This window comes from Rattus norvegicus, chromosome 3 (assembly GCF_036323735.1).
Source record: "Rattus norvegicus strain BN/NHsdMcwi chromosome 3, GRCr8, whole genome shotgun sequence".
Lineage (NCBI taxonomy): Eukaryota > Metazoa > Chordata > Mammalia > Rodentia > Muridae > Rattus > Rattus norvegicus.
The window spans coordinates 65,026,453-65,052,384 of record NC_086021.1 but is presented as its reverse complement, the minus strand read 5'-3'; the positions used below and the strand labels follow the sequence as shown (position 1 = coordinate 65,052,384).

Genomic DNA, 25,932 nt, shown 5'->3' with positions numbered 1-25,932 from the left:
GACCAATTTTCCTAATAAACACATAAAAATATTCTCAATAAGATACTTGCAAAATGAAATCAGCAAATTATTTTTAAAAATTGTGCAACATGATCAAATTCATTTCACTCCAGATAGTCAAAAAATGTTTAACATGTACATAATAGTAAATTTAATTCATCACATAAATAACAACCAGAGGCAAAACTTATAGGATCATCTCAATAACTGAAGAGATGGTCAAAACAGAATGTAATATCCTTTATCATAAAGCTCTGAAGAATCTAGGCAGAGAGGGAACACACCTCAAGGTAATAAAGACTAGTACAAACTGTTAGCCAGCATAGTAAATGGGGAAAACTGGATGCATTGCCTCTAAAATTGAGAGCAAAGTAAAAGTATGTACTCCAGGGCTGGACAGGGAAAGGAGCTTGCCACAGTAGTGGACAGCCTGGTTTGATCCGAAGAACGAACAGAAAGTTGGATGCAGCAGCATTCATCTAACTCCAACGTCTCTGTCATGAGATGGGAGCCAGACCAGGGTAAACTGGCTGACACTGTGAGAGCCAGCTCTCCTGCAGGATGCATAATTGACTGACACTGTGAGAGCCAGCTCTCCTGCAGGATGCATGCACCATGGCTGTAGGAACAGCAAGACAGCTCGTCTCAGCAAGCAGAGAACCTGCTCTTCACAGCTGACCTCTGAGCAGGACAGGTGGTACTTACTTTCTTGCTAGGCAGGTGGATCTTTGTGTGTTCAAAGCCAGCCTGGTCTACACAGTGAGATGCAGGACAGGTTACATAGAGACCCTTTAAGAAAACAAACAAACAAACAAACAAATCACTTGGGAGTCTTGACATTGTTGAATTGTTAGACAAAGCAAAGCACGGGAAAGAGAAGGACATAAAACTGACAGCTGTGAGAAGTCAAATTCTCCATGCTTGAAAGTGATAGGATTCTGTAGAACCCTGCAGTCTCTACCAGAGGCTTACAGCTGTAGCTTCCTTGCTGGAATTCTTGCCTAGACCCTGGGATTGATCCCTAACACCCACTAGCTGGAATGGTGGCTCAGGGCCCTATTCCAGGGCATAGACTGTAGTACAAAGATCAGCAGTTCAAGATTATCTTTGCATACATAGTGTGAGCCAGCCTGAGTTACCTGATACTGAGTCTCAAAAAAGCAAAACATTTCACTGGTTAGTTATTAGATCTAGTAAACTTTTAGCAAAGTAACAGGTACAATAGCAACGTACAAAAAAATTATTGGTTTTCTATGTACCAATAACAAACATGTTGCAAAAAGAGAGAATAGACAGAAAACACTGTTCACAGTAGCCTCAGAACAAGGAAAAAACAAGTATAACCTAGACAAGAAAATGAAAGACGTCTACGATTAAAACTCTGAAACAAGGGATTGAAGGGGATACTCAAGTTGGGAGCTCATACAACAGAATTAATCCTGTGAAAGTGACTATTATCAAAAGCATTCTATACATTCAATGTAATGCCATCAAATGTCAATGTATAACAACAGTCCTAAAGTTCATTTAGAATCACCAAAGGCTCCCCAAACCCAAAGCAGTCCCACAAGCAGAAGGGTAATGCTGGACTGGGTGTAGTGGCACATCCTTCGGAGGCAGGCAGACCTTCTGACTTTGAGGCTAGACTGGTCTACAAAGTGGGTTCCAGGACAGCCAGAGCTACATAGTAAGACCCTATCTTCCAAAAAACAAAAAACAAAACAAACAAACAAAAATACAGTAAGGCTAAATGGACTAGAGATATGATTCAACAGTTAAAAGGGCATACTACGGCCCAGGAGCGGCAGGACCCCTGTCCCTGAGACACCGCCGGAACCTGAAAGAAACAGACCGGATAAACAGTTCTCTGCACCCAAATCCCGTGGGAGGGAGAGCTAAACCTTCAGAGAGGCAGACAAGCCTGGGAAACCAGAAGTGACTGCTCCCTGCACACACATCTCGGACGCCAGAGGAAAAAGCCAAAGACCATCTGGAACCCTGGTGCACTGAAGTTCCCGGAAGGGGCGGCACAGGTCTTCCTGGTTGCTGCCGCTGCAGAGAGCCCGTGGGCAGCACCCCACGAGCGAACCTGAGCCTCGGGACCACAGGTAAGACCAAATTTTCTGCTGCAAGAAAGCTGCCTGGTGAACTCAAGACACAGGCCCACAGGAACAGCTGAAGACCTGTAGAGAGGAAAAACTACACGCCAGAAAGCAGAACACTCTGTCCCCATAACTGACTGAAAGAGAGGAAAACAGGTCTAGAGCACTCCTGTCACACAGGCTTATAGGACAGTCTAGCCACTGTCAGAAATAGCAGAACAAAGTAACACTAGAGATAATCTGATGGCGAGAGGCAAGCGCAGGAACCCAAGCAACAGAAACCAAGACTACATGGCACCATCGGAGCCCAATTCTCCCATCAAAACAAACATGGAATATCCAAACACACCAGAAAAGCAAGATCTATTTTCAAAATCATATTTGATCATGATGCTGGAGGACTTCAAGAAAGACATGAAGAACTCCCTTAGAGAACAAGTAGAAGCCTACAGAGAGGAATCGCAAAAATCCCTGAAAGAATTCCAGGAAAACACAATCAAACAGTTGAAGGAATTAAAAATGGAAATAGAAGCAATCAAGAAAGAACACATGGAAACAACCCTGGATATAGAAAACCAAAAGAAGAGACAAGGAGCTGTAGATACAAGCCTCACCAACAGAATACAAGAGATGGAAGAGAGAATCTCAGGAGCAGAAGATTCCATAGAAATCATTGACTCAACTGTCAAAGATAATGTAAAGCGGAAAAAGCTACTGGTCCAAAACATACAGGAAATCCAGGACTCAATGAGAAGATCAAACCTAAGGATAATAGGTATAGAAGAGAGTGAAGACTCCCAGCTCAAAGGACCAGTAAATATCTTCAACAAAATCATAGAAGAAAACTTCCCTAACCTAAAAAAAGAGATACCCATAGACATACAAGAAGCCTACAGAACTCCAAATAGATTGGACCAGAAAAGAAACACCTCCCGTCACATAATTGTCAAAACACCAAACGCACAAAATAAAGAAAGAATATTAAAAGCAGTAAGGGAAAAAGGTCAAGTAACATATAAAGGGAGACCTCTCAGAATCACACCAGACTTCTCGCCAGAAACTATGAAGGCCAGAAGATCCTGGACTGATGTCATACAGACCCTAAGAGAACACAAATGCCAGCCCAGGTTACTGTATCCAGCAAAACTCTCAATTAACATTGATGGAGAAACCAAGATATTCCATGACAAAACCAAATTTACACAATATCTTTCTACAAATCCAGCACTACAAAGGATAATAAATGGTAAAGCCCAACATAAGGAGGCAAGCTATACCCTAGAAGAAGCAAGAAACTAATCGTCTTGGCAACAAAACAAAGAGAATGAAAGCACACAAACATAACCTCACATCCAAATATGAATATAAAGGGAAGCAATAATCACTATTCCTTAATATCTCTCAATATCAATGGCCTCAACTCCCCAATAAAAAGACATAGATTAACAAACTGGATACGCAAGGAGGACCCTGCATTCTGCTGCCTACAGGAAACACACCTCAGAGACAAAGACAGACACTACCTCAGAGTGAAAGGCTGGAAAACAACTTTCCAAGCAAATGGTCAGAAGAAGCAAGCTGGAGTAGCCATTCTAATATCAAATAAAATCAATTTCCAACTAAAAGTCATCAAAAAAGATAAGGAAGGACACTTCATATTCATCAAAGGAAAAATCCACCAAGATGAACTCTCAATCCTAAATATCTATGCCCCAAATACAAGGGCACCTACATACGTAAAAGAAACCTTACTAAAGCTCAAAACACACATTGCACCTCACACAATAATAGTGGGAGACTTCAACACCCCACTCTCATCAATGGACAGATCATGGAAACAGAAATTAAACAGTGATGTCGACAGACTAAGAGAAGTCATGAGCCAAATGGACTTAACGGATATTTATAGAACATTCTATCCTAAAGCAAAAGGATATACCTTCTTCTCAGCTCCTCATGGTACTTTCTCCAAAATTGACCATATAATTGGTCAAAAAACGGGCCTCAACAGGTACAGAAAGATAGAGATAATCCCATGCGTGCTATCGGACCACCACGGCCTAAAACTGGTCTTCAATAACAATAAGGGAAGAATGCCCACATATACGTGGAAATTGAACAATGCTCTACTCAATGATAACCTGGTCAAGGAAGAAATAAAGAAAGAAATTAAAAACTTTTTAGAATTTAATGAAAATGAAGATACAACATACCCAAACTTATGGGACACAATGAAAGCTGTGCTAAGAGGAAAACTCATAGCGCTGAGTGCCTGCAGAAAGAAACAGGAAAGAGCATATGTCAGCAGCTTGACAGCACACCTAAAAGCTCTAGAACAAAAAGAAGCAAATACACCCAGGAGGAGTAGAAGGCAGGAAATAATCAAACTCAGAGCTGAAATCAACCAAGTAGAAACAAAAAGGACCATAGAAAGAATCAACAGAACCAAAAGTTGGTTCTTTGAGAAAATCAACAAGATAGATAAACCCTTAGCCAGACTAACGAGAGGACACAGAGAGTGCGTCCAAATTAACAAAATTAGAAATGAAAAGGGAGACATAACTACAGATTCAGAGGAAATTCAAAAAATCATCAGATCTTACTATAAAAACCTATATTCAACAAAATTTGAAAATCTTCAGGAAATGGACAATTTCCTAGACAGATACCAGGTATCGAAGTTAAATCAGGAACAGATAAACCAGTTAAACAACCCCATAACTCCTAAGGAAATAGAAGCAGTCATTAAAGGTCTTCCAACCAAAAAGAGCCCAGGTCCAGACGGGTTTAGTGCAGAATTCTATCAAACCTTCATAGAAGACCTCATACCAATATTATCCAAACTATTCCACAAAATTGAAACAGATGGAGCACTACCGAATTCCTTCTACAAAGCCACAATTACTCTTATACCTAAACCACACAAAGACACAACAAAGAAAGAGAACTTCAGACCAATTTCCCTTATGAATATCGACGCAAAAATACTCAATAAAATTCTGGCAAACCGAATTCAAGAGCACATCAAAACAATCATCCACCATGATCAAGTAGGCTTCATCCCAGGCATGCAGGGATGGTTTAATATACGGAAAACCATCAACGTGATCCATCATATAAACAAACTGAAAGAACAAAACCACATGATCATTTCATTAAATGCTGAGAAAGCATTTGACAAAATTCAACACCCCTTCATAATAAAAGTCCTGGAAAGAATAGGAATTCAAGGCCCATACCTAAACATAGTAAAAGCCATATACAGCAAACCAGTCGCTAACATTAAACTAAATGGAGAGAAACTTGAAGCAATCCCACTAAAATCAGGGACTAGACAAGGCTGCCCACTCTCTCCCTACTTATTCAATATAGTTCTTGAAGTTCTAGCCAGAGCAATCAGACAACAAAAGGAGATCAAGGGGATACAGATCGGAAAAGAAGAAGTCAAAATATCACTATTTGCAGATGACATGATAGTATATTTAAGTGATCCCAAAAGTTCCACCAGAGAACTACTAAAGCTGATAAACAACTTCAGCAAAGTGGCTGGGTATAAAATTAACTCAAATAAATCAGTTGCCTTCCTCTATACAAAAGAGAAACAAGCCGAGAAAGAAATTAGGGAAACGACACCCTTCATAATAGACCCAAATAATATAAAGTACCTCGGTGTGACTTTAACCAAGCAAGTAAAAGATCTGTACAATAAGAACTTCAAGACACTGAGGAAAGAAATTGAAGAAGACCTCAGAAGATGGAAAGATCTCCCATGCTCATGGATTGGCAGGATTAATATAGTAAAAATGGCCATTTTACCAAAAGCAATCTACAGATTCAATGCAATCCCCATCAAAATACCAATCCAATTCTTCAAAGAGTTAGACAGAACAATTTGCAAATTCATCTGGAATAACAAAAAACCCAGGATAGCTAAAGCTATCCTCAACAATAAAAGGACTTCAGGGGGAATCACTATCCCTGAACTCAAGCAGTATTACAGAGCAATAGTGATAAAAACTGCATGGTATTGGTACAGAGACAGACAGATAGACCAATGGAATAGAATTGAAGACCCAGAAATGAACCCACACACCTATGGTCACTTGATTTTTGACAAAGGAGCCAAAACCATCCAATGGAAAAAAGATAGCATTTTCAGCAAATGGTGCTGGTTCAACTGGAGGGCAACATGTAGAAGAATGCAGATCGATCCATGCTTATCACCCTGTACAAAGCTTAAGTCCAAGTGGATCAAGGACCTCCACATCAAACCAGACACACTCAAACTAATAGAAGAAAAACTAGGGAAGCATCTGGAACACATGGGCACTGGAAAAAATTTCCTGAACAAAACTCCAATGGCTTATGCTCTAAGATCAAGAATCGACAAATGGGATCTCATAAAACTGCAAAGCTTCTGTAAGGCAAAGGACACGGTGGTTAGGACAAAACGGCAACCAACAGATTGGGAAAAGATCTTTACCAATCCTACAACAGATAGAGGCCTTATATCCAAAATATACTAAGAACTCAAGAAGTTAGACCGCAGGGAAACAAATAACCCTATTAAAAAATGGGGTTCAGAGCTAAACAAAGAATTCACAGCTGAGGAATGCCGAATAGCTGAGAAACACCTAAAGAAATGTTCAACATCTTTAGTCATAAGGGAAATGCAAATCAAAACAACCCTGAGATTTCACCTCACACCAGTGAGAATGGCTAAGATCAAAAACTCAGGTGACAGCAGATGCTGGCGAGGATGTGGAGAAAGAGGAACACTCCTCCATTGTTGGTGGGATTGCAGACTGGTAAAACCATTCTGGAAATCAGTCTGGAGGTTCCTCAGAAAATTGGACATTGAACTGCCTGAGGATCCAGCTATACCTCTCTTGGGCATATACCCAAAAGATGCCTCAACATATAAAAGAGACACGTGCTCCACTATGTTCATCGCAGCCTTATTTATAATAGCCAGAAGCTGGAAAGAACCCAGATGCCCTTCAACAGAGGAATGGATACAGAAAATGTGGTACATCTACACAATGGAATATTACTCAGCTATCAAAAACAACGAGTTTATGAAATTCGTAGGCAAATGGTTGGAACTGGAAAATATCATCCTGAGTGAGCTAACCCAATCACAGAAAGACATACATGGTATGCACTCATTGATAAGTGGCTATTAGCCCAAATGCTTGAATTACCCTAGATCCCTAGAACAAACGAAACTCAAGACGGATGATCAAAATGTGAATGCTTCACTCCTTCTTTAAATGAGGAAAAAGAATACCCTTGGCAGGGAAGGGAGAGGCAAAAATTAAAACAGAGACTGAAGGAACACCCAATCAGAGCCTGCCCCACATGTGGCCCATACATATACAGCCACCCAATTAGACAAGATGGATGAAGCAAAGAAGTGCAGACCGACAGGAGCCGGATGTAGATCGCTCCTGAGAGACACAGCCAGAATACAGCAAATACAGAGGCGAATGCCAGCAGCAAACCACTGAACTGAGAATAGGTCCCGCGTTGAAGGAATCAGAGAAAGAACTGGAAGAGCTTGAAGGGGCTCGAGACCCCAAAAGTACAACAATGTCAAGCAACCAGAGCTTCCAGGGACTAAGCCACTACCTAAAGACTATATATGGACTGACCCTGGACTCTGACCCCATAGGTAGCAATGAATATCCTAGTAAGAGCACCAGTGGAAGGGGAAGCCCTGGGTCCTGCTAAGACTGAACCCCCAGTGAACTAGACTATGGGGGGAGGGCGGCAATGGGGGGAGGGTTGGGAGGGGAACACCCATAAGGAAGGGGAGGGGGGAGGGGGATTTTGCCCGGAAACCGGGAAAGGGAATAACACTTGAAATGTATATAAGAAATACTCAAGTTAATAAAAAAAAAAAAAAAAAAGATAGAGACAGACAGGAAAAAAAAAAAAAAAAAGAAGGGGAGGGAGAGGGATTGGGGGATGTTTGCCAGGGAATAACACTCGAAATGTATGTAAGAAATACTCAAGTTGAGAGAGAGAGAGAGAGAGAGAGAGAGAGAGAGAGAGAAGAGAAATAAATCTCTGGAGCGTAAAAAAAAAAAAATAAAATAAAATTTGTTCTTTATACTTTCTAAAAAAAAAAAAAAAAAAAAAAAAAAAAAAAAAAAAAAAGGGCATACTACTGAAGACCTGAGTTCAATTCCCAGCGTCCTTATCAGGCAGCCAGTAACTGCCTGTTAACTGAGTTCTAGATGGATTTAGCATCTTTGGCTACTGGGTTTTTGCTCAAACACACACACACACACACACACACACACACACACACACACACACACACACACACGAGAGAGAGAGAGAGAACCTATTGATCTACTGAGCCCATTTTGTGCTGCTCATATGTACATGTGTTAAAGAATTACCACTAGGGATTGGATAACCTGTTCAGGGAGTTTGTCCTTGGAGAAAACTGATTCTCCCTCTCCTAGCAACCACTGATTGATTACAACTCATCTAGGGGCGAGGCTTTGTGAAATTTCTCTCATCCACCTTGCTGTATCAACTGGTGTCACCATTATGACAGTCTTGTGTAGGCATTTATAGTGTTGATACTTAATGGGTACTGCTTCTCTTTCATGTCAAGAAGACACTGACTCCTGAGTGTCATAGTCCTTTGGCCCTTACAACAGTTTCATCCCTCATGAGTGATTTTCCCTGAGCCTTAGGTGTGGGGGTTGCATGGTAGATGCACCAGTTAAACTTGAGGAGCCACAGTCAGTGGCCTGGAAGACTTCTCCCTGGGGACTATAATTCAGGTATCAGAAGGTGCTATGCAAGCTGACAAGAAACTCGATCAGAAGTATACCTAAGCTGTGACAATACCTGGTCTGACAAGAGAGCCTCATCTAGTGCACTAATGACTTTCACCTGTGGGTAGCCAACAGCTAATTGGACTTCAGACCTGCTCAGTAGGGGACAATTCATGCCTAGGCTATAAATCTCCATTGTCCCATGGCTGATGAGACTGTAGACCCCAGAGAACTTACTACTGCCAATATGACTTCTTGTCTTTCTTTTCTTATTTTAGGTTTACTTGCTTAGTGGCAGGCAAGGTACCACAGTGTACATGTAGAGGTCAGATGACAACTTGAAGGAGTTTGTTCTCTTCTTCCAACATGTGGGTCTCAGGGATCAAACTCAGGTCCTCAGGCTTGGCAGTCATTTCACTGAGCCCTACCCATGTGATTTCTCATGTAATCTAAATGCATTTCCTTATGCCCACAGATAAGTGTAACTCTCACCCCTAGTTAAGCTTCCTTTTGGAAAGATAGAGACTGTCACAGAGAGCAACAGTTCAGTGTTCAAGAGTATAAAAAATAGAGGCTGGAGAGACACCTCACTGGTTAAAAACACTTGCTGTTCTTGTAGAGAATCTGAGTTTGATTCCACTACATTGGGCGATTCCAAACCACCTGTAACTCCAGCTCCAGAGGGATCCAATGCTTCTATCTTATGAAGAAAATACAAATAATTTAAAAATATTTATAATAACATATGCACAGCATTTATAATGCTGTTGTTAATAGCAGTAGGGAGGAGACAAACCATATTATATCCATCAGAAGGAAATGGCTCACTAAACTATTATATGCCACCACATCTCTGAAACACCAGACTATGAAAATTAAGGAGAAATATCGCTATAAATTACTGACCTGGTTTCTAGGTTCAGGGGGCCAATAGGTAAAGGCACCTGCCACCAAACCTGAAGGTCCCAAGACTGTGGCACAGTTCCTCTTCCATCAATAAAAACGTGAAATAAAAAGTATTAAAGCGAGAGTCGGGAAGCTATGCAGTTTCTCCATTTTGTTTTGGAGTAGTTCAAAGAGTAGAACTGTGAAAACAGAAGGAAGCATGAAAAGCTTCACACTGGGGACAAATGTGTGAGCAAATGCTAGATGGCGTCTGTGTATTGCGAAACTGAGCCACAGGTAAGTATCCTCAAACAATAACACTGTGGAAATTATAGAGTATTTTAAAGTGAAGAAAAACAAATATATACACCAGTATATATGTAGATGTGAAAACTTGCGAAGCTGAGGATGCGGTTCAGGAGTAGAGCAAATGTTATCAGAATCCAGGCCCTGGGTTCAAGTCTTAGCACCAAAATAAACAAACTTCTGGAATATATTGCTTAGAGTCAAATTAAGATATATATTCCAAAAGGAAAAAGCCCCAGCCCTCCTCCTGTCCAAAAAAAACCTGCTATATCTAGAAACCTACTTTAAGATGTGAGAAAATCTACAAGATACATTCATGGAAACTCGAAGGCAGAAATCATAAAGGTAAAAGAATTAGTCCATGGTGTGAGGTATACTCGGATCACAGGCAGCAGATCCTGAGTTCCAGCCCGAGCTACAGAGTTTTCAGGCCAGCCATGGTTACAAAGTGAGTCAGTCACCCACCCCCAAACAAAAGTATTTAGTGAAGAAATATTTTAACCAGGATATACTTTATTTGTTTGTTTGTTTGTTTTTGGAGCTGGGGACTGAACCCAGCGCCTTGCGCTTGCTAGGCAAGCGCTCTACCACTGAGCTAAATCCCCAACCCCCAGGATATACTTTAAAAATGAAGTAGCATGGTCATTTATGAGGGAAAGAAAGGCTCAGATAACTACTATACAAAGTGAAGGAGACACCATTACAAATCTCAAATACATCAAAATAACACAACCTTATTGCAACATACTGGACATTTAGCAGAAATGTAAGAATTCCCTCCCTCTACTCAAAGGATAAACAGGCTGAGAAAGAAATTAAGGAAATGACACCCTTCACAATAATCCCAAATAATATAAAATATCTTGGTGTGACTGTAACCAAGCAAGTGAAAAATCTGTATGATAAGAACTTCAAGTCTCTAAAGAAAGAAATTGAGGAAGATCTCAGAAGATGGAAAGATCTCCCATGCTCATGGATTTGCAGGATTAATATAGTAAAGATGGCCATTTGGCCAAAAGCGATCAAGTGCAATCCCCATCAAAACTCCTACTCAATTCTTTATGCAGATAGAAAGAGCAATTTGCAAATTCATTTGGAATAACAAAAAACCCAGGATGGGTGAAAACTATACTCAACAATAAAAGAGCTTCTGGGGGAATCACCATCCCTGAACTCAAGCAGTATTACAGAGCAATAGCCATAAAAAACTGTATGATATTGGTACAGAGACAGGCAGATAGATCAGTGGAACAGAGTTGAAGACCCAGAAATGAACGCACACACCTATGATCACTTGATCTTTGACAAAGGAGCTAAAACCATCCAATGGAAGAAAGATAGCATTTTCAACAAATGGTGCTGGTTCAACTGGAGGTCAGCTTGTAGAAGAATGCAAATCGATCCATTCTTATCACCATGTACAAAGCTTAAGTCCAAGTGGATCAAGGACCTCCACGTCAAACCAGATACACTCAAACTAATAGAAGAAAAAGTGGGGAAGAGTCTCAAACATATGGGCACAGGGGAAAATTTCCTGAACAAAACACCAATGGCTTATGCTCTAAGATCAAGAATCGACAAATGGGACCTCATAAAACTGCAAAGCTTCTATAAGGCAAAGGACACTGTCATTAGGACAAAACGGCAACCAACAGATTGGGAAAAGATTTTACCAATCCTACATCTGATGGAGGGCAAATATCCAAAATATACAAAGAACTCATGAACTTAGACTGCAGGAAGACAAATAACCCTATTAAAAATTGGGGTACACAGTGAACTAGATTGTTGGGGGGAGGGCAGCAATGGGGGGAGGATGGGGAGGGGAACACCCATAAAGAAGGGAGGAGGAGGGATTAGGGGGATGTTTGCCCGGAAACCGGGAAAGGGAATAACACTCGAAATGTATATAAGAAATACTCAAGTTAATAAAAGAAAAAAAAATGGGGTACAGAGCTAAGCAAAACATTCTCAACTGGGGATTAGCGAATGGCCAAAAAGCACCTAAAGAAATGTTCAACATTCTTAGTCATCAGGGAAATGCAAATCAAAACAACCCTGAGATTCCACCTCACACCAGTGAGAATGGCTAAGATCAAAAACTCAGGTGACAGCAGATGCTGGCGAGGATGTGGAGAAAGAGGAACACTCCTCCATTGTTGGTGGGATTGCAAACTGGTATAACCACTCTGGAAATCAGTCTGGAGGTTCCTCAGAAAATTGGGCATTGTACTACCTGAGGACCCAGCTATACCTCTCCTGGGCATATACCCAAAAGATGCTTCAACATACAACAGAGACACATGCTCCACTATGTTCATCGCAGCCTTATTTATAATAGCCAGAAGCTGGAAAGAACCCAGATGCCCTTCAACAGAGGAATGGATACAGAAAATGTGGTACATCTACACAATGGAGTACTACCCAGCTATCAAAAACAATGACTTCATGAAATTCATAGGCAAATGGAATGAACTAGAAAATATCCTGAGTGGTGTAACTCAATCACAGAAAAACACATTTGGTATGCTCTCATTGATAAGTGGATATTAGCTTAAAAGCTCGAATTACCCAAGACGCAATCTGCAGACCACAGGAAGCTCAAGAAGAAAAATGACCAAAATGTGGATGCTCCCACTCCTTCTTAAAAGGGGAGAAAATATCCATAGGATGGGGATATGGAAGCAAAGTTTAGAGCAGCGACTCAAGGAACAGCCATTCAGAGCCTGCCCCACATGTGGCTAATATATATACAGCCACCAAAACTAGATAAGATTGATGTAGCTAAAAAAATGCATTCTGGATATAGATCTCTCTTGAGAGACATATCCAGAGCATAGCCAATACAGAGGTCAATGCTAGCAGCAAGCCATCGAACTGAGAACAGGACCCCCTTGGGGGGGAATTAGAGGAAGGATTGAAAGAGTTGAAGGACTCAAGTTCAATCCCATAAGAACAACAATGTCAACCAACGAGAACTTCCAGGGACTAAACCACTACCGACTATACATGGCCTGACCCAGGGCTCCAACTGCATATGTAGCAGAGAATAGCCTTGTTGGGGCACCAGTGGAAGGGAAAGCCCTTGGTCCTGCCAAGGTTGGAACCCCAATGCAGGAGAATATGAACGGGGCAATAAGGGGGATGTATAGGGGGAATACCTGTATGGGGGAGGGGGAGGGGAGGGAATGGGGGTTTATGGATAGGAAACCGGGAAGGGGAATAACATCTGAATTGTAAGTAAAGAAATAGATCTAATAAAAAGAAATTAAAAAAAAAAAGAATTCCTGGATAAATTCAGCCTACAGATAGATGGTTATTTTCTCTCTTTGTTGCTAACAGTGATTGAATAGTCTTGTCACATTCTGATTTTGCCACTACTACTTAAGAAGAAGGAACAGGCTCTTTAAAACTGTTTTTAGAAAATGCAAAACAAGTAAAGCTTGCCAACTCACGATGAGACTAGGTGACGCAGACTCTGAAAGCTGGCAATTACAGTTCAGAACTGAAAATAAGACTCGTGTGGTGACGGAGACCCATCATGTCAGCATGTGGGAGGTGCAGGCAAAAGCTGGTTTTGTAGACTATTCACTGTACCATTTGACATCTCAAGATAATTTTCAATAACATTAATGTTGGGAGTCACCATGGAGGTCCCAGTCCTGCTACATTGTGTCTGGCCTCTGCCGACAGTCTGGCCTGCGAGACGGGTCTTCAGCATTTTCTCTTTCACGTCCTCGGTTGTGAGTCGTAAGAGTGGAGACCCGAGGGTGCAGCAGACCCCCTCTTTTTGACTATCAAGTGCCATCACCGCTATGGCCCTCTTCTCTCTCCTTGAGCATCTTCTGCAAGAAGCAGATGCACATGTTGATGGTTGAATTGGATGCTGCGGGGAAGATGACAATTCTGTATAAATTGAAATAGGGGAGATAGTCACCACCATTCCTACCATTGGTTTTAATGTGGGAACAGTAGAATATAAGAGCATTTGTTTCACAGTATAGGATATTGGTGGTCAAGATAAAATTAGGCCTCTCTGGAGGCATTACTTCCAGAATACCCAGGGTCTCATTTTCGTGGTTGATAGCAATGATGTGAAAGAATTTCAGGAAGGAGTGCAGAAAATGCTTCTGGCAGATGAGCTGCAGGACACTGTGCTGCTGCTTTTTACAAACACAGGATTTGCCAAATGCTATGGCCATCAGTGAGATGACGGATAAGTTAGGTCTTCAGTCTGTCCGCAACACCACATGGTATGTCTAAGCCACTTGTGCTACACACAAGGATCTGGTCTGTGTGAGGACCTGAATTAGCTGCTAAGTGAACTTTCAAAAGGTTAATTAAACTGGATAACTAACCAAGGACATGCTTGATAGAATTGGTCTAGGCTTGTTACTACAAAATTACTTTGCATCTTGGTTATTAAAGGATATCTGAGACAGGTTTAGGCAGAAATTACAGCTGTTTAAAACTTGTTTTGTTGCCAATTATTGTTTACCAAGAACAATGTTACTATTTAACAATATGCTTGGATTTAAGAGAAATTCCCCTTGGGAAAGAAAAGTATCCATTATTAAACTTCCCCTGAACCTAAATGCCTGGATAGATAGCTATTGTGACACCTTTAAACAAATCTGTTTTGAGTGTTTTTTGAGCCCACCAATAATGTTTTAAAGTTATTCCGTTGATACTTACTGATACCTTTATCATAACTCTGACAGTCTGCTGATTTAAAAATGCAGCACTCCATTTATATTTATTTCTGCCCCTTGCCAAAAAAGATTTTTCTAATAATGCTTGTACTAGCAGGGGCATGCTCCGAAATACTGTTCAGTTTTCTTGTACTGAGGATTCCCCACCTCCCTTGCATTATTGACTCCTGGCTTCTATCGACCAAGCTTTGATGTCGTTTGGATTTGATAGCTAATTCTGTGCTGGTTGCAAAGAGTTCATATTGAGAGAATTTTTTACTCAGCAGACTGTCTTCCTCTATATTGTTATCTTTTATATGTTGCATGTTGCTTTTGGAGTCAGCTTGACTCTTTGTACAGTATACGATAGTTCTGCTGGTATTTTACTGTTTATTGATGAACGTATCTTCATTAAAAATTTTTTGAAAACTCATCAAATTCAATGAATAGGTTTTCTTCATAACCCATTTGGAATTATTCATAATAAAATATTTAAAACAAAACAAAATGTTAATGTTGGAAGCATTTGAAGGACTTTGCACTCACAGGACTGATAGACAAAAAAATATTAGATAAAATTAACCTTCCTCCAAAAGGCTTTAAAATGTATCAGATAAATCACTAGATAGATGCTGTTTTGGTTTGTCGTCTCAGAGTAAGAACACATAGCAATTAAGACAGTGATACAAGAAAGAAAAGTCAGCTAGTGTTTGTGTATTTATGTGAGGGATCCCTGCAGGTGTCATGGCAGGCAGGAAAAGTGAACCTTGGAGAGGTGAGAATGAAAACTTGGTTCACCCCAACTTGGTCAACAGGCTGGGTTGAATTTCCAGAATCTGATGCCAGGAGGTTGGTTCATTGCCAGCCCATTTAAATACAGTATAATTTGGAAAAACATTTCCAGGTATAACACAATCCCTAGTACACAAGGACACATAATTATGTTGAAACTCAACTCAGGGTATGTGTCATTCTGCCAAGAAGTAAGTTCTGGAGATAAGCTATCTGTGCTAAGGAAGGATCTGGCGTGGTCTCTGTCATACAGATAGTGTAAAGGTCATTTGTGATTTTAGCCACCTTAAGTCCTAGAGGTAGGAGCTTGGGGAAGCCTCTGGCTATACAGATAGCATAAGGGTCATTTAGATACTAGCCATACCCCGCTCATGGTTGTGGAAGCTTAATATGGCCTGACCCAGCGGAGAACGCAGATCACCAAGCTGTTGATCACTTCCAATTCCCAACCTTCTGGATGGAAAAACAGGAATTTCCTCCTTGAGGAGACACACCTGTGTGATTAACATTCCCAGTCTCCCTAGTGATCTGTGGGTGCAAGGACCTTCAAATGCTCCCAACATTAATGATATTGAAAATTATTTTTGAGATGTCAGGTTATACAGTGATTATTCTACTAAAAAAAAGTTTGCTGGGTGGAGGGGCACACACCTTTAATCCCAGTACTCCGGAGGCAGAAGCGGGTGGATCTCTGAATTTGAGGCCAGCTTGGTCTACAGAGTGAGTTCCAGGACATCTAGGGCTACAGAGAAACCCTGTTTCGATAAACAAACAAACAAACAAACAAACAAAGTTTTGTGGGACTCAGAATTTAGGGCTGTTCATAGAAGGTTGCTCCGTATGTGTGAATCCTGAGCATGGGTCCTAGCAGCCTACTGACACAGGAAGTGGAATAGTAGTGTGTGTGGTTTACTTCAGATAATCTTGTGAGGCAAGTAATAGATAAAGAGAACAAGAACAAATACATTTTCCTAGTATCTGAAATTGTTTTAAAAGGATAAGTAGGTTTGTGATACTACCTTTTCTATTATTCATAGTCCTTCAAAATGTATCTGATAATTCTTAAAGGTTTAAAAATGAACCAAATGCTTTCTAGTTAAACCAGAGACATTTTTGTTGTTTACAGCTAGTACTAAGTATCAGAGATACAGGCATAGGATGTATCCGCCGGGGCTGGAAAGACGCCTCAGTGGTAAGGGTACTTGCAGAGGACCTGAGTTCCTTCCCACCACCATCATGTCAGCTCACAAACCCTGTAACTTCAGCTCCAGGGGCATCTGACGACTGCATTGACACACACATGTCCACATATACACACAATTAAATAAACCTTACATGTTAAATAAATATACATAATTAAAGTAAATCTTACAAAAACAATAACAAAAAAACAAAACAGGATCAATTACTTCAATAAAAAGGTTTTGGAGGCTTTTTATTGGGATTTGCTGAGTGGTTAAAAGGCCTTAAAAAAATCTTTAAAAGAAAATAGGAGTAAATGTTTCCGTAGAAACTGCTTTGGTGACCTGATAGGTGCTCCATGGTTAAGACTGGTCACCACCAAGCCTAATGGTACCTCAATCCCCTGAACCTGGACAGTCCTCTGACCTCCATAAAATGCCAAGTGTAATTTGAGTGGAAATGACAGTGGAACAGTTGTGGAATGTAAGTTTCCAATAGACAAACTGGACACTGTGTTCCTCTTAACAAAATGTATAGCTCACAGCAAATGAGAGACCTAGAAAGCTAGCAAGCACACTGTGGGCAGGGTGTGAAGTACTGTGACATTGCCAAGGAGCTTCAGTGACATTATAAAAGATTAACTTGTCATTCAGCTCTTACCATTAACACAGACAGCTTCTAAGAGAAGAAAGGAGATACCAGTGGGGCCTGATGTAGAAGATCTACCTGGGGGTTGGGGATTTAGCTCAGTGGTAGAGCGCAAGGCCCTGGGTTCGGTTCCCAGCTCCGAAAAAAAAAAAAAAAAAAAAAAGAAGATCTACCTGGTAGACAGGACACAGGACAGAAAGGTGAGGCGAGCTCGGTACAGCTTAGAGCTGGGAGAGCTCTTCCTGGGAAATGAAGACTGGAAACATTACTGTCTGACACTTAACACAGAGAGATCCAGAAACCAAAGAAATACTTCTCATACAAAAGACTAATACTGCAGTGATAGATAACTTCCATGTTCAGTGGAAGCATCCTTCAGACAGAATTAAGACAGCTTTACAAATGGAAAACTAAGAGCCGTTTGTCTTGCCTTCCGCAGACCTGTGCTACCAGAAGTGACAATGGAAGTCCCTCCTGTGAAGAGGAAAGGACCCTAACAGAAAGTGAGGATCCTCAGGAGCAAGTGGAGGTCAGCAGACATGGTAAATATCCACCTAAAGAAAAGCACTGTTGTCATCCTTCTCAGTTCTATTAAAAGATGTAGGGCTGTTGCTGTAAAATTATAAAAAAAAAAAAAAAAAAAAATGCTGTCTTTTCCCCTGCTCTAGCTCTGGCACCGTAGTGCCCCAAGATAATCTGGTAGACATCTTCATCTCAGTCCGCCAAGCTCTACTCCATTCCACATCACACTGCCAATGGCTTCTCTCTGAGCCTGGCAACAATCTCTCTCCCCATCCAGTTCCCAAGGCAGGTTGCTACCATGCCAGAAATAGACATCCCAATTCCATGGAGGCCTAGTGTCTCCAGCCACCATACACTCTCTTGAACTACTCTCTTGAACTTAAATTGCCACATGAAAGAACACACAACACAGTAACCTCTGAGCCAATTAATAATACATAATTGCCCATCTAGGCACACAAAATCTTGTACACATCCATCCCTTAAGAATATTCGTAACAACCAGTAACTGTGCAGAGAGGAATCTTAACATCCGCCTCCATGTTCTCCCGGCCAATTCTCTCTCTTCCCGTTCCAGTCTCTTCCTCCTCCCTCAAACTTTTCTCCCGACCCTCCTCCTTTCTTGTCCAATATCAGGCCTTGTTCTGTCTTGTACCTGCCTTCACCTGTATGACATCATCCTACATATGGCTCGTTATCACATAATAGTCCCCTAGAGTTTTGAATGTGCTTATTGCCTAAATACATACTAACACTAGTACATAAAACTGTCAGAAAAAGCTGGTGCAGTGGTACATGCCTCTGATTCCAGCACCGAGGAGACAGAGGCAGGAGGATCTTTGTGAGTTTGAGGCCATACTTTATTGAGTTCCGTGACAGCCAAGAATGCACAGAGAGACCCTGTATCAAAAGACAAAAACAAAAACCAATGAAACAGGCAAACCAAACCCCTCAAAATCAAAAATAAAACCCACAAAAACAAAACCGAATGAGCAAAACAAACAACAAAAAACTTCTGTAGAGTGACAAGAAAATATATGCCGTGGAGGAAGTAGGAAAGATCGATATGCTTTCATGATCTCTGTTGACATTTTACATTAAAACAAACAAACGATGTTCTAGTTGAACTCTGAAAGGCTGAGTTAGAGTGGCAGGAGAGGTGGCTTGCTGGCTAAGAGCACTTGCTGTTCTTCCAGCTGACCAGGTTCTATTCCCAGTCCCTGCAGAATGGCACCAGCCACCTGCAACTCCAGGTCCAGGGGATCTGATACCCTCCATGGACACCGGTCAGACACGTGCTGCACATATACACACATATGTATTTATACATATCATACACATAAAATAAATGCATCATTTTTAAATGACTGAGTTGTATATCATAATCGTAGAGAAACTACTAAATAATACAAAGAAGCATAGTTAATGAAGCAATAAAAAGTTTTAAATGAAATACTAAAAATATTTGAATTATCTTTTAAAATTATGTAAGAGGAGGAATAAGAACAATTGCAACAGAGTTTAAAAAAAAAAGAACCAAATTATAAAATTGAATAAATCTAATGAGTGTGTTTTAGGACAGCCAGGGCTACACAGAGAAACACTGACTTGAAAAAACAAACATGAAAAAATCAGAAAACAAAACCCAGTATAAGTATAGAGAGTTCACCCTTGTCAAACAGAGAACAGAGGCTAGCTGTGGTGGTGCATGCCTGAATCCCAGCATTTGGGAAGCAGAGGCAGGAAGATGAGAAAAGAACTCAGGGTGAGCCTTGGCTACACAGCAAGGTCAAGGATAGCCTGGGGTATGTCTGACCTCCAGTCAGCTAAAAATGAACTAAAACGGAAGTAAATGAATGGAGAAAGTTAGGGGTTGGGGATTTAGCTCAGTGGTAGAGCGCTTGCCTAGCAAGCACAAGGCCCTGGGTTCGGTCCCCAGCTCCGGAAAAAAAAAAAAAAAGAAATTATACTATGAATGGACAAAGTTACACAAGGCAAATACCAAACAAATATCATAGGCAAAGAATATGGAGTGTTCAGTGGGTTTAGGCTGAGGGTAAGACAGAGATAAACAATGGTGTTCTGACATTAAAGATGGAGGCTTCATTGTGAAAGTGTAATGGTAAGTGTCTGTGTGTATCGTCTGTCCTCTTAAAATACAAAAAAACCCCAAACATTTAGGTGGCAGGACATTTTAACATCCTAAATGAAATTTTAAAAAAACAGAAGACATGGCAAATAATCTTATGAATTGTCTTGGTCTGATAGATATTTAGGGAATACCACACCCTACAAATTCTAAATATTAATTTTTTCCATGTACATATAATATGTTCTTAAAGAAAGCATCTGGTGGATGATGATTAAAAGAACAGAGTATATTCTCTTATCACAACAAAATTAAAATATTATCTAACAATAGTGTTAAGCAAAATAGCAAATATTTTAAAAGGTAACAACAAACTACTAAAAAGATCAGAGAAAAAAGAAAAAATCAAAAGGAATATTAAAAACCACTTCTATCCAGACTATATGAAAATACAGTGCACTGTAAGGCAAATTAGTGTTTGCAGGCCACAAAGCTCTGACTGCTTACAGCAGAAAAGAAGAGGATTGGTTGAGTGCCTCAGCATTGCCAGGCCCCACGTTCAGTCACAGCTCAGAAGAGAAAATTTAAAAGTTCTAGAATCAACAGCCTAAAATTACATCCTAAGAAGCTACTATAAAGCCATCATGATGGCACAGGCTGTGAGTCCCAGCACTTGGGAGGCAGAGGCAGGTGGATCTCTTGAGTTTGAGGCCAGCCTGGTCTATAGAGCGAGTTCCAGCACAGCCAGGGCTACACAGAGAAATTCTGTCTTAAAAACAAAAACAAAAAAACCAAACAAACAGAAAGAAGAAGCTATAATGAGAAAATACAAAGTAAATCCAGTGCAGAAAGCAGATGAGCAGACATGGACAGTCCAGGACCAGAGAATAGACCAAATCCAACTCTGAAAGATAACACTGGCTCCTGAATGCCGGGCAGTGGTGGTGCAAATCCCAGCACTTGGGAGGCAGAGGCAGGTGGATCTCTGTGAGTTCGAGGGCAGCCTGGTCTATAGAGTGAGTTCCAGGTCAGCCAGGACTACGCAGAGAAGCCCTGTCTCAAACACACAAACAAACAAACACACAAACAAGCATCTTAAGGAACATACAAAATAAACCTATAACTCATGAAGTAATTAATGCATGGACACAGCATTAAGATTCGAAAGTCACTTGTGATTTTTATATACTGGAGCAAATATTTATTTGTAGGTGTATTTGTTTGTTTATTGCAGCTATGAGGTCCTGGGGATTGAACCTAAGCTCTCAAGTGCGTGCTAAGTATGTGCTACAGTCCTAACCCCTAGATTCTGTTTCTTGAAATTGTGCTGGATAAATAGTACTTACATGCTCTCTATCTGGAAAATCTTAAACTTTGATCACAGCTTTTTACTATATGTATGTATGTATGTATGTATGTATGTATGTATGTATGTATGTATGTATATGATGAAGAGAGAATAAGCAGAATTTATAAAATAACCCCAAAAAGCAGGTACACCACGTTTATGGTTTGTAATACTCAAGATTACTGAGATGCCATCTCTAACCAAATTGATCACTATAAAAGACATAGTCACAAAACTCCAATGGGGAATTGGAGAGAACATGGTAACCTGATTCTAAAATGAATACATGCAGAGAGACAAGCTCACAACCAGATGCCTTTGCACAGCAAATGAAATCGTTTACAGGCCCAAGTCAATATTGCATCTTGTTACCCTTGTGGGAGAACTGGAGTGCCTGTGTGCTGCTGCTGGGAATGCAGCACTCTAAAATCAGTTAGCCAGCTTGTGGGTTATGTAAGAGACTGGACAAGGCCTGAGGATTTGGCTGAGTCAGAGAAGTATGTGCCGTACAAGCATGATCTGTGTTTAAAAACAAACAGCATGGGCCAGGCTTGGTGGTGCGCACCTTTAATTCCCCACTGGGGAGGCAGAGGCAGGCAGATCTCTGAGTGAGTCCCGGAACAGCCAGGGCTACCCACAGACAAACTCTGTCTCAAACAAACAAATGACAACAGCAACACCAAGACGAAGACAAACCGAGACAACAGCAAACAACACACACACACAAACACACTCTAGCAACAACAAAAACCCACACCTGTATTCTCAGCTGGGGCGTGGAATGGGGGGTTGGGTAGGGTGGGAGTGGGGTGGCACAGATACAGGGGGTCCTGGTGGCTGGCTGACTAGACAGTGAGCTTCAGGTTCAGGGAGAGACATCATCTCAAAACAGTAACAAAGACATGTAGCATGACCCCCTGGCCTCTGTATGTATGTACACATGCATGCACATGCACCCCATGCACAGATGCACAGACACAGGTGAGCATAACCCTTAGATTTAAACACAAGTGAACCACGTTATCCCAGCCATTCTTCCGTGAGGAATTTGCCCAAGAGTAAGGAGTTCATGCAGACTCTTGTATTCTGATGCCGTTGATTTACATAGAAGCTTTATTCTTACTTTCTCGGATGGGAAACAGCTAAACTGTTGAGTATGGGACACACGAATACAGAAATTATAGACATGAAATACAAACCTGACACAATAAAGCTTAAGCATGAAATAAATCCTGCTAAATGGAGGAACCCACCAACTTTTATTAAATGATTTCATTCCTAACATATAAAAGCCATGTTGCATGCCTGCGACAGTTATGTTGGGAATTTGTTGTCTTCTTATATCTTCTGTTCCTAGGAACTTGGTGGACCAAGTTTGAGCTGTAGAGAGAGTTCAGTGGTGGGGCACATGCTAAGTATGTGTGACTGTCTGGTTTCAGTCCCTATGACCATACATCTAAAACACACAACATGAATGGTCTCCTAATGGTCCAAGAGTGATCAGTTCCCTCCAAGGGCTTAGGTATTGGTATGCAAATAGTGAGAGATGGGACTTTTCAGAAGTGATTACAATATAATGGCTCACATAATGAATGGATTAATCCATTGATGAACTTAAAATTTGATGCTATGGGGAGGTAGGGCCTGACTGGAGGGCATGGATCACAGATAGCAGCTTTTAAAGTCTATTTCTTGGCCTTGTCTCTTCCTTTCCATACATTCTCTTTGCTTCCTGGCCAAAAGGTAGGCAACTGTGCACACACTCTCTTTGTTGTGATGACTAAAACATGACAAATTAACCTGGATACGGTGGGGAAGAAAGATCTGTAACCCCCAGCACTTGGGAGGTGAAGCAGGAGTATTTTAGGTTTATGGACAGCCGGGGAAGTGTGGTGAGACCTTGTCTCAAAAAATAAATGCCACCACTAAAAACTTTAAAAGAACAAAAACACATTTTACACATAAAATTTATTATAGCGAATAGGTTACATTTCAATAAAAGGTATTTTTAAAATGATACATTCCCACCAATCCAAATAAAGCTGTTCTCATGACTGTACGTGGGAAAAGAGAAATAGACAAAACCCTACAGAACTGAAAAGAGGGAAGGAAGAGGCTATGGCAGCTTGGCAACTGAGTGCCTGTAAGGACACACCCAGGACTGATTGTCCAGAAAGAAAGCTTCAATAAGAAAATGCAAATCATATGCTCTGGGAATACAAACAGTTCTACTCATCGGATTTGGGGCCAGTGCGCGGCTCAGTGGGTGCTTGCCACTAAGCCCGATGACCTGAGTTCAATTCCTACTTCTCACATGGTAGAAGGAGGGAATTAATTCCTGCAAGCTGTCCTGTGACCAACACATCTATGCTACACAAACAGAATAAATAAGTTTAAAAGTAATTTAAACTTTTTTATTGGTTATTTTATTTGTTTACATTTCAAATGTTATCCCTTTCCTGGCATCCCCTCTATAAGACCCCATTCCTTCTCCCATTCCCCCTGCCTCTATGAGAGTGATTCCCCCACCTACCCACCCACTCCCACCTCACCACCCTAGCGTCCCCTTATGCTGGGGCATCAAATCTCAGTGAGTAAATACTATGTGTGTTCTTTTGTGACTGGGTTACCTCACTCAGGATGATATTTTCCAGTTCCATCCATTTGCCTGTGAATTTCATAAAGTCATTGTTTTTGATAGCTGAGTAATATTCCATTGTGTACATGTACCACATTTTCTGTATCCATTCCTCTGTTGAAGGGCATCTGGGTTCTTTCCAGCTTCTGGCTATTATAAATAAGGCTGCTACGAACATAGTGGAGCACGTGTCTTTGTTGTATGTTGGAGCATCTTTTGGGTATATGCCCAGAAGTGGTAAAGCTGGGTCCTCAGGTAGAGCTATTTCCAATTTTCTGAGGAACTGCCAGACTGTTTTTCAGAGTGATTATATCAGCTTGCATTCCTACCAGCAATGGAGGAGTGTTCTTCTTTTTCCACATCCTCGACAGCATCTGCTATTGCCTGAGTTTTTGAACTTAGTTATCCTGACTGGTGTGAGGTGGAATTTCAGGGTCATTTGATTTGTATTTTCCTGATGACTGATGTTGAACATTATTTAGGTCCTTCTCAGCCATTTGAGATTCCTCAGTTGAGAATTCTTTGTTTAGCTCTGTACCCCATTTTTAATAGTGTTATTTGTTTCTCCGAAGTCTAAGTTCTTGAGTTATTTGTATATATTGGAAATTAGCCCTCTACCAGATGTAAAGTTGGTAAAAATATTTTCCCAATTTATAGGTTGCCATTTTGTTCTATTGACAGTGTCCTACTGACATTGCCTTACAAAAGCTCTTCAATTTTATAAGGTCCCATTTGTCAGTAGTTGATTTTAAAACCTGAGCCATTGGTTTTTGTTCATGAAAATTTCCCCTGTGCAATGTGTTTGAAGCTATTTCCCACTTTCTCTTCTATTAGAAAGAATATCTTTTGTATCTGGTTTTATGTGGAGGTCCTTGATCTACTTGGACTTGGGCTTTATAAAAGGAGATAAGAATGGGTCAATTTGCATTCATCTACATGCCATCTGCCAGTTGAACCAGCACCATTTGTTAAATATGCTGTCTTTTTTCCATTGGATGGTTTTGGTTCATTTGCCAAAGATCAGGAGTCCATAGGTGTGCATGTTTATTTCTGGGTCTTCAATTCTATTCCATTGATCTACCTGTCTGTCTCTGTACCAATACCATATTTGTTTTTGTTTTGTTTGTTTTGTTTTTTGTTTTTTGTTTTGTTTTGTTTATCACGATTGCTCTGTAGTACAGCTTGAGGTCAGGGATGGTGATTCCCCTAGAAGTTTTCTCATTACTTAAAATAGTTTTCACTATCCTGGGTTTTTTGTTACTCCAAATGAATTAAAGAATTCCCCTTTCTAACTCTATGAAGAATTGAGTTAGAATTTTGATGGGGATTGCATTGAATCTGTAGATTGCTTTTGGTAAGATGGCCATTTTTATTATATTAATCCTGCCAATCCAGGAGCATGGGAGGTCTTTCCATCCTCTGAGGTCTTAGTTGATTTCTTTCTTCAGAGACTTGAAGTTCTTGTCATACAGATCTTTCACTTGCTTGGTTAAAATATTTTATACACCAAAATATAAATATTTTTACACCAAAATATTTTATATTATTTGGGACTATTGTGAAGGGTATCTTCTCCCTAATTTCTTTCTCAGCCCATTTATCCTTTGATTAGAGGAAGGCTACTGATTTGTTTGAGTTAATTTTATATTCAACCACTTTCCTGAAGTTTTTTATTGACCGCAGGAATTCTCTGGTGGACATTTTTGGATCACTTAAGTATACTATCATATCATCCACAAATAGTGATATCTTGACTTCTTCCTTTCCAATTTTTATTCCTGTGACCTCCTTTTGTTGTCTGATTGCTTTGGCTAGAACTTCGAGTACTATATTGAATAAGTAGGGAGAGAGTGGGCGTCTTGTCTAGTCCCTGATGTCAGTGGGATTGCTTCAACTTTCTCTCCATTTAGTTTAATGTTAGCCACTGGTTTG

The 25,932-nt window shown here is 40.6% G+C and overlaps 1 protein-coding gene and 1 pseudogene across 1 annotated transcript in view; both read left to right on the top strand.

The window, feature by feature from the left end:
• Window positions 1-17,836, top strand: part of Arf4-ps1 (ADP-ribosylation factor 4, pseudogene 1) — a 42,055-nt pseudogene extending 24,219 nt beyond the window's left edge.
• Window position 17,837: 1 nt separating this feature from the next.
• The window catches only part of Baz2b (bromodomain adjacent to zinc finger domain, 2B), a 241,564-nt gene continuing 233,469 nt past the window's right edge, over window positions 17,838-25,932 (top strand). Inside the window, exon 1 of the mRNA NM_001108260.1 lies at window positions 17,838-17,945. The gene's annotated coding sequence lies outside the window, so the exon portion shown is untranslated. The remainder of the gene's footprint in view (window positions 17,946-25,932) is intronic.